We start from the raw sequence: 14,881 nt of genomic DNA, 5'->3' as shown, positions 1-14,881 counted from the left end.
TGAATCAACATCATGTTAAACGGAACAATAAGCCCATTGAATGTTTGACGCGTCTTGTTCGTGTCATTATCATTTCCTCTTCTTTAATTTTGATTTAAAAGATAGCGATTTGTTAATTCACATTATATTAGAGCATTGTATATTTATCACTCTATTTATAGTAGTGCGTTTCTTAACAAAGTAAAAGGGTCCATAAGATATAAATTGTATCACTGCATCGTGTTGGATTTAATTTCTCGACTCGTAAATATCCAAAAAAAAAATGTATCGGAGTTTATCTACTTAGTGAACTTAATACCCAAACAGGGATAACAAATACCCGAATAACACATTCTCCCCAAAAACGATATACTGTGAAACAAATGATATTTTCACAAATCAACAGAAAGAGATAAACAAGATAAAGATATTTTATTTAGAACGAAAACAATAAAAAACAAGACCCTTCAAAAAAGATTCATATGCAAAACCGGTAACTTAATTGGAAATTATTATGTGGAAAACTGTAAAATCATGTAGTTTGTTTTAGAAAGTAAACCAGTTATACTTCCAATTTGACAAAGAGTATGTAAATTTAAAGAAATGAATGAATCGTTCTACGTCATATCAATGAAAGTCTATTTAGATAGAGATGTCTTTAAATTTATTTAATTGAGCAAGCCTATTTGGTGTATTTTATTCTTTCTTAATTCAAAATCTAAGATCTAAGTATGTCTCAAGAAGCAATTACACTTCAAAACAGAATAAAATTCCTCTTTTAATGTGACCATCAGCAAGCAGAATGGGAAATTTTTAGAAATTTAAATGTGACCTCACTTAAAGTTGTACCTTTGTCGATTGGGCTAACGTGACTTTGAATTTATCTATATACTGGTTTAGGTTATTTATCTATCCGTTTTTAGATTGTAGTTAGTCACCGGTTTTATCATTTATATCTTTTATTAGTATTTTATTAAAAAAAAAAATACTGTTTGCAAAAGTTTGAATTACTCTAAACAATAATGATGTTCTTATCCCAGACAGAAAACCCCAGCCGTATTTGGCACAATTTTTGGAACTGTTAGTCCTCAATGCTCTTCAACTTTGTACTTGTTTTGTCTTTCGAACCTTTTCCCTCAGAGCGTCACTGGTTAGTCTTGTGTGGGCGAAAGGCGCGTCTGGAGTATTATACAATATATAACGTGGTGTTAGTGGTTGAGGTCGCTGAACACTGTTTGCAGTCTCAAATTGAGGGTTAATTATATTGCCCCTATGTTCTTTTTTAAGCTATGGCGGCCATCCTTGTTGGTTGGCCGGGTCACCGGATACATTTTTAAAACTATATACCCCAATGATGATTGTGGCTAAGTTTGGTTCAGAGGAGAATTTTTTTGTAAAAGTTAACGACGAAGGACGACGGACGACGGATGACGGACGCAAAGGGATAAGAAAAGCTCAGATGGCCATGTGGGCCAGCTGAGCTGAAAAACAAATTAATGTGTGTACGATGTTTTTAGCGTCATTCTTCTGAAAAGATAAGTAGGAAAATGAGATTCGGTATGATTGCAAATTACACAACTTTCCACAAGAGACTAATTGACACAGGTCACTGTACGGCCTTTAACAATGAACAAATCGCATACCGCATATACAGCTATAAACGGTCTATAATTAACAAGTGTAGAACATTCTAAAAGAGAAAATAACGGCTTAATTTATGAATCAAAAAGAAAAAAGAGAATGAAAAAAAATATGTCAGACTTTATCAAACGACAACCACTTAATTACAAGCTCCTGACTATTGAGAGCGTTTCAGCGTTCGACAGATATCGTAACTTATTCGTTCCTTATTTGCTAATTACACGTTGCAATACATTGCACCTTTTAAGAAAATGTGTTTTTTTATTGTTTTCTTGCCTCTGGTAATAAGCTAAATGGGCTCTTCAAGATGAAACATCCCTATCCGTAGGTTTGTACCCGTTTCAGCGCTAGACCGATGCTCTGTAACATTTCCGCTTGTAATACGTTTGTTATAGGATGTACCTTTTAAAACAAATAACCCTATCAAATCGTAAATATTCGTTTCAGTACTTGACTGACACCCTGTTACTTATTCGTTCCTTATTCGCTTAATAAAAGTGTATTGATCGGTGCACATTTTAAAAAAAATATCTGTTCAACTGTATTTATTCACTATTTATTTTTTTTCTTTCTGAAAATTCCCAATCTTCAAGCAAAATGACTGTTATAAGTCAAATTATTCTGATATTTTTTTGTTACAAGAACTTATGACATGTTAATTAAAAAGATAATTGATCAATGCAGAAATATTTATCATAAACCAAATATTTCCTTATTTTATTTTGAACGATTTTTTTAACGAAATGGTTAGACTGATTTTTTTAAGATTGCAACGTATATTAAATGTAAACGAACAAGTTCTAAAAAGATCGTAAACGCAAGATACTCTTCAAAGATCGATTCAATTCCGCGCAAGTGTTAGCGGGGTCTATTTAACAGACTTTCTGTTTTTATCATTTATCCATATGCATCTATTAATATCGATATATTCCGTAATGTTGCTAGAAACTCAGTCTTAGTATACTCATACAGTTGTCATACTGTGATAATGAATGGAACGTCGTCCGACCTCTTTTCTCAAATCAACTCCGATGAATTGACTTTTTTTAATTGCTTTTTACTTGAAGTCACCATTTCTGCAATTTCAAACACAGACACGATTATGCTTTTATATCTATAGAATTGCGTAGATAATGTAGTACATACATTGTAAATATCAAACTTTGCAAATCAGAACTTTTTTAAATACGTATGCGTCGTTGGGTTCCTGTTTTGTTGGTGTTTATCAGAAATCAGATTATTATATTCGCGTAAAAATGTGATCGCCGTACACATTCAAAATACGCATGTGCAATTTGCCATATCCATATATAGGTAAATATGTACGAAATGTACCTATTGCTTGGCATTGATGATAATTCTGCTATATTTAATTCGTAATGTCATTTATTATTGCCAATTATTACCTTTGTATGAAATTTAATTCACGATCAACAAAACTTGATGTTTAGACTAATATTTTCGAACAAGAAATCAAAGAAATAACAGACACTCCCGGTGCCTGATTTTTAGACTTCAGAAACTTTGTAGCAGTATTTTTATTGATTTATTTTTGTTCAAACATCGTTGTCAACATACAACATGAAACTGGCATACATGTATGTATGAGAGATTTAGCTAGCTATTCAACCGAGTTTTACATGTACCACCATTTTTGAAATACTCAAATGCATGTACCAAGTTAGGAATATGACAGTTGTTATCAATTCGTTTGATATGTTTGAACATTTGATTTTGCAATTTGATAAGAGACAATTTTCCTGAGAGTTCGGTAAAAAAAATATTTCAGAATTGGTTTTCAAAAGCAATAACATATTTTCTCCTTGATATTTTCAACAACAACGAATACAGTTTTATTTGAAAATGAGCAACAGAAAGTACAGTATAAACATGCAATTTCTTAAACTGATGACTATTTGAGAAAATCATTATACTGTAATTACAATAAACTTTGAGTTGGTGATACATTCTTACGACGAAACGTTCACTAACAATCACTGGCTTGTGTTTTATATATGTTACAGTAAATAGGTGAAATAAATAATTACGTGTATTTACTAAAATTTAGGAATTACAGGTAATCCCCGATGCACTTAGTACATACAAGTAATTCCTTAAACGACCCAGTTATCATCAGTTATTACTAATTTTAAAATGAATTTTTACACCTATTTACTGACTGCTAAATCAATGTTGTATTATGGTAAGGTGATCAAAAGTTATGGTAATACTAACAAGAAGACCAGTTAGTACTCTTAAAATTTGAATGGTTGATTTGTATAAAAAAATATCTTGAATAAATATGGACTTTCAAATATTTTCTGAAATCAGAGTAATTCAAAATGGTTAAAGTTGAGCATTATACAGATAACTTTTGACCAATTTCAGCAGACATGGAAATCACAAATGGAAAATCTCCCAAAGCATTATGAAGGTTAAGAACCGGAATGAACTGTTATAGCTTCGAGATACATTTATCAAAAAATATAATTCACTGTTAGCAGACAATCTGGTTCTATTTTGTTAAATTGCTGAGAAACAAGGTTGATGAGTTGTGCACTTGCGAGTGAATATTTGGACCTCATTGAATATGTATTCATGTGACCTTCAATTCAACCCCTAGCTACAGATGGGCTATTGATGTATCAAGCTATTAAAGTCGTAAGGGTTTTGCAGAACAAATAGGCTACTTTTACTTCTAATCGCAGGCTCAACAAAAATGAGGAAAACATATTAATTCTCAAGATACTATCTTTTGACTAATACTGTAAGAGGCTTTGGTCAAAAATGGGCAAAAATTTAGGATGGTTTATACAATCTAATGTTTTAAAATCTTTAACTGCAGAGTGTATGTAATGTTAACTGGGGAAAAATTAGTCCATTTATAAGTAATATACGAAAAAAATGATTCTTTTTACAAACTTTACTTTTGGATATCATCTTATGATCATAAACATTTAGCTTCTGCCCAAGTTTGGTAGGATATTTGGAGAAAGTTATTTTATAGTGTTTAACCACAGTGCATGATGGTGATTTTATTTTAACAAAATTATGAAAATCAATTTTGGATAGATATCATTGTCTTGCATGCATATATTTTTTAAAACCTATAAAACAACCATTTTCCCGTTTCAATTCACAAACACTAAAGAGTATGCATTTTTGATGTGCCTCATATTCCTACATCCTTAACTAAGTTCCCTTAAAATGTATATCCCTTTACATTCTTATTTGATATCTTGTATTATGTTTTTATTTTTAAATAATTTTTAAAAAAGTTATTAAATAGCTGTAAAAATGACAAAAAAATCAGTGATTACCAGTAATCACTGAAACAACCAGTAAATACATGTAATTACTAAATTGTTTAGAAATTACAGGTTTTACTGAAATGTTTAGTAACTACGTGTAATTCTCAATTTCACCTATTTACTGTAACATATATATAAAAAAGATGTGGTGTGAATACCAACGAGACTACGCTCCATCCCGGACACAATTTGTAAAATAACACCATTGTAGGTCAAATTACGACCTTCAATACGGAGCCTTCACTCACTCAGCACTACAAATTATAAAATCCCCAACAAACGACTATTTTCAAATTATACAATGTCTGTATTGTTTTATTAACGATTTTTACACGAGTTTTTGTCACGAAGTTATGTAAACATTAGAACGTTTATTAATTAGTAAAATTACACTTCAATTTTTTTTTAAATTAGAATTATCTCAATGAAAGTGTGGACGTTATTTAAACAATGTATTAAATGTTGTTTGAAATAGGGTTTTTCCCGTTTGCTATTTGTAATTATTATTTATAGATGGGCACTAGTATAACTAGTTCGGATACTGGTTTTGTAACAGTATGTAATATTTATAAGATCCGATGTTAGGTGCGGGAGGCACGAGGAAAGTTTTGGCGGTTTTTATGGGTGGGGTTTAAAGGTACTATATAAAGTTTGGGATTTAAATGTATAAGTATCGAAGGTGCTCGCAGTTACGTCGAATTGAAATTGGTCAGATATGTATATGTGCAGTTGCTGCTATGTTTATTGTACGTACAGGCGTTGGAGGTATTAGCCGGGGGAAAAAGAAACGATGCGAAAGAGGATCAATGTTATATGTCATGTGTTTGTATATTGTGTCAATCGAAGAAATATGTAAAATATGTACAATAAAGTAAAATAAAATATTGTAACGCAAGAGAAAATAAGATGTTACTGCGAGCAACTAATCCTATATCTGTGTTTGTCTTGTTTATAGCCTACTGAGTTTAGAGATTAAATGCTTTGAATTCGGATGAGCAGGGCGAGGGAGAATTTGAATGCGTGTATCAAATTTATTTGTATCATTTGTATTTTACCAATCTAATGAGGTAACCTGTAATTCAGTGGTTGTCGTTTGTTTATGAGTTTTATACAGTATTTGTTTTTCGTTCATTTTTTTTAATGCAAATAAGGCCGTTAGTTTTCTCGTCTAAATTGTTTTACATTTTCATATCGGAGCCTTGTATAGCTGATCATTACTATGCGGTATTGACTTTCTCATTGTTGAAGGCCGTATGGTGACATATAGTTGTTAATGTCTACAACTAATTTTGGTCCCTTGTGGACAATTTTCTCATTGGCAATCATACCACATCTTCTTTTTATAAGCCTTTTTCAACTGATTTTTGTTGTCCGTCCTTATGTTGTTCTGTTACACCACTGTCCCAGGTTCGGAGAGGATTGGGACCCCGCTAACATGTTCAACCCCGCTACATTTTGCATGTATGTGACTGCCCAAAGGCAGGAGCATTTAATTATATAGTTCAGTGGTTGTAGTTTATGTATGTGTTACATAATTATGTGTTTGTTGTTCATTGTTTGTACATAGACTAGGTCGTCTTTTTTTTTTTTGAAGTATTTTACATTGTCATTTCTGGTCCTTTATTGCTGACTAGGCGGTATGGGATTTGCTTATTGTTGAAGGCCTTACGGTGACCTACAGTCGTAATTTTTATGTCATTTTTGGTCTCGTGTGGATAGTTGTCTCATTGACAATAATTGCACATCTTCTTTTTTACAATAACTCGTGAATTATAAAGCCAGAGATTGCGTTACCACTCAAAACCTTTACTTAATTCTTCCACAGGGACAAAGATTAAATGGTTTTGAAGTTTGATTGAACATTTAGAACACTGATTTCAAACGGGATAGAACATCCTAATATTGGTGACTGCATTTATAAATAAACTTATGCGATTTGACCTTTGCTCATTGTTGACGACTGTCCGGTGACCTATGGTTGTTAATTTCTGTATTATTTGGTCTCAGTGGAAATCATACCACATCTTCTTTTTATAATTGTTTTAAAAGATTACCAATTCAACCTGAAATTAGATCATTACCAATTGTTGTATTAATATTGATATTAATTTTCTAATCAGTAAATTACCTATACATTATTGTTATATACAGAAACACATTCATGGATATATATTAACAATGAATATGTCGATACGTGTATGTTGGCATTGAACAAAGGTCATGTTTTCTCTGACTGATTGATAACTAGGCTTAGATGTATGATTATTGTAGAAGTTGTTAATGATTATCAACAACACATGTAGCTGTCAGTAACTTCAGATCAGCACTTGGTGTCTTTTTTTTTTCTTAGGATGTAGTTCCCGGTCATGTCTACTCTGTATTTTTGATAGATGTAATTCCATTTGTATCAATCGGATGCGTTAAATCTTTTTCAACTGACATGATAGCTCGTTCATATGTTGTACTGGTACACCACTGTCTCAGGTCAGGGGGTTCCACTAACATGTTGACCACCGCAACATTTTAATTTGTATTTTCTATTGTTAGATTTTACATGAAATTTAAAGGTCAACTATTCCTTTTGATGTTGATCAGGTATTCAGATAGGTATACAATAGATTTCCAGTTTTGTCACTTTAGCAGAAAACGGGTTATCCCAATTTTTAGTAAGGTGCAAATGTTGATGCACCTACTGCTAGAGATTATAGCCAATATAATTAGAGAATGCCATTCTGCCCTAATTTGCTTTAAATACAGTGCAAACACAAATACCCCTGTAATGTTTTCTGTTTTATTTTCAGTTACAGGTTGATCATTTACAGACTCTTTCTGGAGCTTAAGAGCTTAAGAGCCCGGCCCTCTTCCTTTTCTAAGGTCATCAATATTTCTTTCGGAAATTTGGTTTCTGATGTTAATCCAATTGTTGCACATTTACCAAATAAGGCTTCAAAGGGGGACCGTCTTATGCCTTTGTTGAGAGCTGATTTTTTTGGAATCTGGACGAACTTGATACCAATTGACCACTTTGTTGATTCGTTGCCCCTCAGCCATGCAGTTAGCATGTCATAGATATCTCCATTTGATCGCGCAATGCTATCCTGTGATTGGGGATGTCTCGGTTTCCCATGAACGATAACAAGTTCTGGTCACATTAATTTTAACTCGGATATAACCAAAGCTCTGAATTCCCGACCATTGTCACTTTGCAGTATATGGGGCTCACCAACAATTATAAAAATATCAATTAGATTAAAAGCCACTACTGATGCACATTTTGAGGTAAGGGCTTTAATGTTACAAAATTGTGTAAGGTGGTCTTGAAATACCATAATAAATTTATAGTTTTCATCTGGGTTTGATTGAAAATCCATCAAATGAACTTGTCCTCTACTGTTAAAGTCTTTAGATAAAATGGGTTTCACTACTACTCCTTTCCCTATATGTTTTTTTTTTCATATTGCCATTTTCACAAAGTGACAGGATAATTCAATTCGTCACGTGAAATGTTAGCATCTATTCATTATTTAGTTGTTTTATCATGCGATCTCTGTCGCTATGACCTATTTCTGTATGTGCCTTTCCAAAATACCATAGAGTTCCTCTAGGAAGACATAAATTTTGAAATTTCCCTCGTCATTCTCGCTGACTTTAGTTATCAACCTCTCAAAACCACCAATGTTAAAAATGTCATACCTTCTTAAATTGTAGTAAATCTTATGTCAATTTCTTTTCTGATGATTCCAAAAGTTTAAACTTTGCCAAAAGATCATGGTACTCTAATGTATATGCTCCTTGTTTTCCCTGATTAGAATTTAGACCTCAAAGATTCAAGAAATTTTTCCTCAATAGACATGGTGTCACTTAAGGTCAAGTTACAGTAAATGGGCTATGTCACAGATTTCAGTAAAATTTTGCATACAACTCTGGCTCGATGAACTTCAACTTAAAATCGAAATAATAATGCATTTATCTTATTTATCATTTGAAATATTACTGATTGAAATCTTACAAAATGGGTGTACATTTGTATAGAAAGCACATAAAATCGACGAAAACCCTTCTAAAATTTGTCTTAAAATCGCCAAATCTCTAATTCTACTCCATAGATTTTTCTTAAAAAACTATATGTTGTTGATACATAAATTTCCGTTATAATGATGCAAAATAAAGATAGGGTCACCGACTTCGTTTTTACGGTATTCATCATTCAAAGTTGCGTTCTTTGTGAAAAAATCCAACAAAACGTCGAAATAGTCGTAACGTTATCGCGTTGCATGCCGTAAAACGTTGATTTTTTTTCACTACCAACTAGGTAACAAATTAAATATTAGACAAAAAATGAAGTCGGTGACCCTATGATTATTCTATATCACTAAAACAGAAATTTATGTGTCAACAATATATAGTTTTTCAAGAAAAATCTATGGAGTAGAATTAGAGATTTGGCGATTTTAAGACAAATTTTAGAAGGTTTTTCACCGATTCTATGTGCTTTCTATACAAATAATCACCGATATTTAAAGAAATCAATCTGCAATTTTTCAGATAATGAAAGAGATATATGTATTATTTTTTCGATTTTTAGTTGTAGTTCAACGAGCCAAGGTTGTATGCAAATTTTTTAGCAAAATCTGCGATATGGCCCATTTACTGTTCCTTGACCTAAACAAATATTTTAACAAAGAAAATTTACTTATCCAATAAAATGGTATGAGGAAAAAAATCATATCTTAATTTTGTCTACTTTTGACCAGTTCAAACCAGCTTGACCAGTGAAGTGTAAACATTTTCAAATAATCATTATAAGGATTAAATAGAATCTCCCCTTTTTTATGGGATACAATCACTTTTTTTAATCTTTTTTATTTATTTTTTGTACTTCCACCAAAAAGTACGAGTTAATTCTGTTTTAAATAAGAAATTTAAGTACTAAAATTTGAAGATTTGTCAGATAAACGTATATAAATATAAGGAATATAATTAAGAAAATACTTTATTTCAAGAAAAATCACTAAAAACACCTAAATTCTAAAATTTCACTTATTGCCTAAAATCATGTTCGGCAATAGGATGAATAATCATCACCAAATTTCAGGTAATAAGCTTAATGCCTGGAAATTCCAGGCATTAACTTAATGCCTAGGCGTTAGCTAATTATTGCCTAGGATTTAAGCGTAATGCCTAATTTCACTTATTGCTGCTAACATATACATGTATGTGCCTGTTCAAAGTAAGGAGCCTAATATTCAGTTGATTTCGTTTGTTGATGTGTTACACATTTTATTTTTCGTTCATTTTATGTATAAACATTAGGCCGTTAGTTATCTCGAGTGAAATAATTTACAATTGTCATTTCGGGGCCTTTCATGGCTGACTATGTGGTGTTGACTTTGATTATTGTTAAAGGCTGTACGTTGACCTTTAGTTATAAACTTCTGTGTCATTTTGGTCTCTTGTTTAGAGTTGTCTCATTGGCAATCATATCACATCATCTGTTTTTATGTTAATATATTGGTACCTTAGGTTTTTGTTTGCTTTATGATATGGTATTGAAAGAAAATGCTTTTAATAATTAGGGAGAATCATACTTTACATGTTTGATATGTAAGGAATATTCCTTTATGAGTTTTTTTTCTTCTTCTGTATTTGTTAAATTGTATTGTTTTAATGATTTTTAGATCGAAATAAAATACAAGAAAAGGGAAGCATGATGCTCCAATGACTACGGTGCTGGAAGAAAAAAAACAGGAAACTTGGAACGAATAGAATGATATAAATTCATGTACCTTAACCAACACTGATGGTAGTTGGCAAATATGGTTAATGATTGATATCTAAATCTTGTCGAAATTCAAAAACAGTCAGTTAGTTGAATCGGCAAGAATATTGCAAAATTAGTTTATGGCACAATGACAAAATATAAGATGAAGCAATTTCATGAATGATTTGGTTCGATTTGAATAGCAAATAACGACTTCAAAATGACGAAATAACCATACAAATCATATTAGTTGTTTTTGAATATTGTATAGTGTTTGCTTCTTCATTAGTTCAATCTTTACATTTTTAAATCTTCTTTCACATATATTCAAGTGTCTGCATCTTACAAAGTGTTAATGCTTGAACAATATGTTTTTCAATATTCAAATAAACATTTTGAATAAAACCATATACTTCTCGTAATTCCTTTTTTCATTGGAATAAAAATAATAGAATTTGTTTGTCAAGCGTTTATTTTCATTTTGGCAGGGGAAAAGCTACTGTTGCCAGGTTGTAGTATTCTTGTGATGCAATCGAATCGTAAGTGTGGTCAGATAATCTCGACAAAACATGAGTACGTTCATAGAAACCAGTCCCTTGAAATCTTTCCGTTTCTCCATTGTTTTCCCTCTGAACATTAATGTATACAGACCTGCCACTCAATTCTGCAGATTCAAGCGTATCGTTAATGTGGTCAGACAATCTCCCAGCAACATTTGTACATTCATTTGAACTCGTTTCTTGAATTAGAACCTCTTCTGCTTTTTTTGTGATATATGATGTATTTCCTTTGTTACAAATATTGCTAATAGACCTGGAACGGGACAATTTATACAGTAGGCTACTTGAATAGCATATTAAATGTATATAAGTGCTAATAACATTTAAGCAATACACGTTTGTAATATTGCTAAAGAAGTGGTATATTTATAGATTATTTATGTTTTTTTAAACGAGATGCATTTTCTCATTCTCATCTCATCTCAGGGCTCCGCCCTTCGATGAGATGAGAATGAGAAAATGCATCGAGTTTAAAAAAAAAAAGTATCTTATACGATGATAATGCAATTTCTTTTGTGGTACTATTTTTTTTGGCGTAGGCTTATTTGATATATATATATGTAGTCGCTCAGGTAGTTCATTCATTTGACAAAAGATGTCTCATCTGACCATCCGGCGTGTTCAAATATGGCGAAACCCATTTTCACTGTTGATAAGCTGTAATTTGGTGTTTCTACGTATCAAAATGAAGTGAACGGTTGAATATATTATGTATTTTCAAAGCAGACGAAGAAATATACATGCATGAAGAAATGTACATGCAGACAGACCTACGATGATTTGAAGTAGACTTGTAAAGAAGGATTTATTATTTGTTAATAACATGATTTGATTACTTTTATTAACTTCCAATAAATTATTTAACGGTGAAATTCACGGTAAAATATTAAAACGAGAAATCATCTGTTATTGTTGACATTTCAGCGAAGTCATCCGATAACAATTTTTTGTATAGTTCTGGCTAATCTTTTCTGATTGGCCGACACTCTAGCGCATGAATTATATTAATACGCTTTTGCTAAGGACCTTAGAAACTAGCGACAATTTTCATTCTCACTCTACACGAGTGATATGAAAATTATCACAAAAAAACATCAAAGGAAAAATACAGATAATAGCGATGATATCAGATATATGAAACACTTGATTATAAACATATTATACACTTATGAGTTACATCGTCCCTAGAGAAGGTAGAATCACTATGGAACGCCACAACTGTTTTATTGGGAGCTCTGATTATACTTCATGTTGTTTTATTTTTTTTTAATAATAGTTTGCCTTTACTTGATATGCTTTTGACATTACGTTATGATGTTTTAATATAACTTAATATGAAATAGTCATTACTTAATGATATTTAATGACTTTTCCATATTGAGTTATTTTAAAACATCCTTACGTAATGTCAAAACCATATCTTAAAAAAGACTATTATTAAGTAATGATAAAACAACATAAAGTAATATCAGAGCTCCACATAAGACAGTTGTGGCGTTCCATAAATCACACTTCCTTAAAGGTTTGTTTGTGATGGCTAACAATTCGAACTTCGATTGCTATTCTTAACATTCGATCATAAAATCTTGGGAGTAGGTCCAGTTAGACCCCTTTTTCGGCCCACTTTTACGAAATTGTTTAAATGAGAACTTTTAGCCATTTATATTTATATGGGCTGTTTTTGACAATACAATTTGAATGCACACATATCATACGCGTGTACTTGCATCATTAAGTGATGCTAAATTACTGAGATGTTCATAATTGTAGCATTTAGCTAAATTTGAAACGGCCTTTGTCTTCATTGGAAGTTACCAGATTTGCGTTCATTCTTTATGATTAAATGTAAGTTGTATTTGGTGATAATGCATAACATATATAAAGGTTGAGAGGATGCGGCCACTTTCATTTTTGACAAAAGCCATCTGAAAAGAAACATATTATGGAATATTTAATATATATTTTTTTTCATTTAAGCTTGATTTTGGGCAATTTTAAAAACTAAATCAATTCAATATTCACAAAAACTAATTGTATCAACTGAATTTGACACTTATTAATAAGTGTTTACAAAGGGTTCAAAATCTTTCATCAGATGATTCTGAAATGGACGCCAAATTCGATAAATCTGTCTGGTTGGGATTATTTTACTAATAGATAATACAGTGTCGTAAAGTATTTATTCGTTCCTGTCGAAGTACAATATATTCAAAACAAATTTCAGAAAAAAAATCTTTTGAAAACAGATACTTAAGGTGTTTTTCTTTGACTTATATCTCATTTGTGCAACCTTTTTTCAATGCTGTCAAGGGGGAAACATCTGTTACAATTACCAACATTCATCAATTAAATAAAGATGGATAAAAATAAGTATGTAGTTCACACCTCTATTTTAGAGTCGTAATCCGTGAACTTTTCTTATTTTTATTTTTTTATCGCATACCGATCGAAATTTTACATTTTATATAAACTATTAAATGAGAAAAACCTACGTTTGTGTGTCGCTTCTCTTCCTTTCACGATAAATTAATAAGTATGCTTGCATTTCCCAATGCATTTGTCATCCTCGCTTATGATTATTCCGGTTTGTTAAGGAGAAACACAAAAACCTGAAGGCGTCCGGATATTGTTTCCGTCATTGGATGATTTTGTAAGTCATAGACAAGACTAACGTCTTAAAATGTTTAAAATTTATACACATAATTTGCAGAGCTTAGTTGGTACAGTACTCTGTATATAATGTATCAGTAGCCGCTGTGCATAGTAAACTTGGAATTTGTAGAAATTGCACACCTTATTTATAATATATGCATATGTTGATAGTTTACAGAAACACACGAAAATAATTGAAATCAATCCACAAAAAGTACGCAATTTAGCTAAAAAGGGGGAGGATAAAAAAAAACATTGTCCTGGCCTGTGGAAATATAACTTTAAATACCTTTCCAGAAATTCTACAGTCAAAAATATTTACAAAAATTACTCCGACAACAGTTTACAAACTCTCAATCACACTCTAAATGCCTGCATTTCGCGGCTGTGTTCTAGTATCAAATTTAAGATTTAAAGAACAAATGATATTATCAAACTACGACACGTTTTCTTCCCATACCTTCGGCGGATCAATACAATCATGACAACGATGACACAAATCACTACCACACTAGCTGCAGGAATATATACAATCACTCCTTGAGAAGAACAAAAAAGACAATATGTATGTCGGTTGCAGTTTTTAATAAAATAATTGCAAGCAATGCATTAAAATCAATGAACAAACAAATGCGTATTGTTGTTTTGTTAACACATAGATGTCAATGTAATGGAATTATATGCGACTGCCATACAATCAAGAGGTTTAGCTACCTTTTAAACCAGGTTTGATGCAACATTTTCTGCATTAGAAAATGTCTGTAACAAGTCAGGAATGTGATATTTGTCAGTTATTTGATGTGTTTGAGTTTTGAATTTTGGGACTTTATGTTTGGAATATACCTCGGAGTTCAGAAATTTGTGATTGTACTTTTTTCACATTATTCTTTGACACCTTTTTACAGTTTCCACTTGATGTATATTCCAAAACAACAAACTACACAATGTTAAACCATAGTCATTTCGTACCATAACAA

The sequence above is a fragment of the Mytilus trossulus genome, chromosome 7, assembly GCF_036588685.1.
Source record: "Mytilus trossulus isolate FHL-02 chromosome 7, PNRI_Mtr1.1.1.hap1, whole genome shotgun sequence".
NCBI classification, from domain to species: Eukaryota; Metazoa; Mollusca; class Bivalvia; order Mytilida; family Mytilidae; genus Mytilus; species Mytilus trossulus.
The sequence above is the reverse complement of the archived record's forward strand: the minus strand, read 5'-3'. Positions refer to the sequence as shown.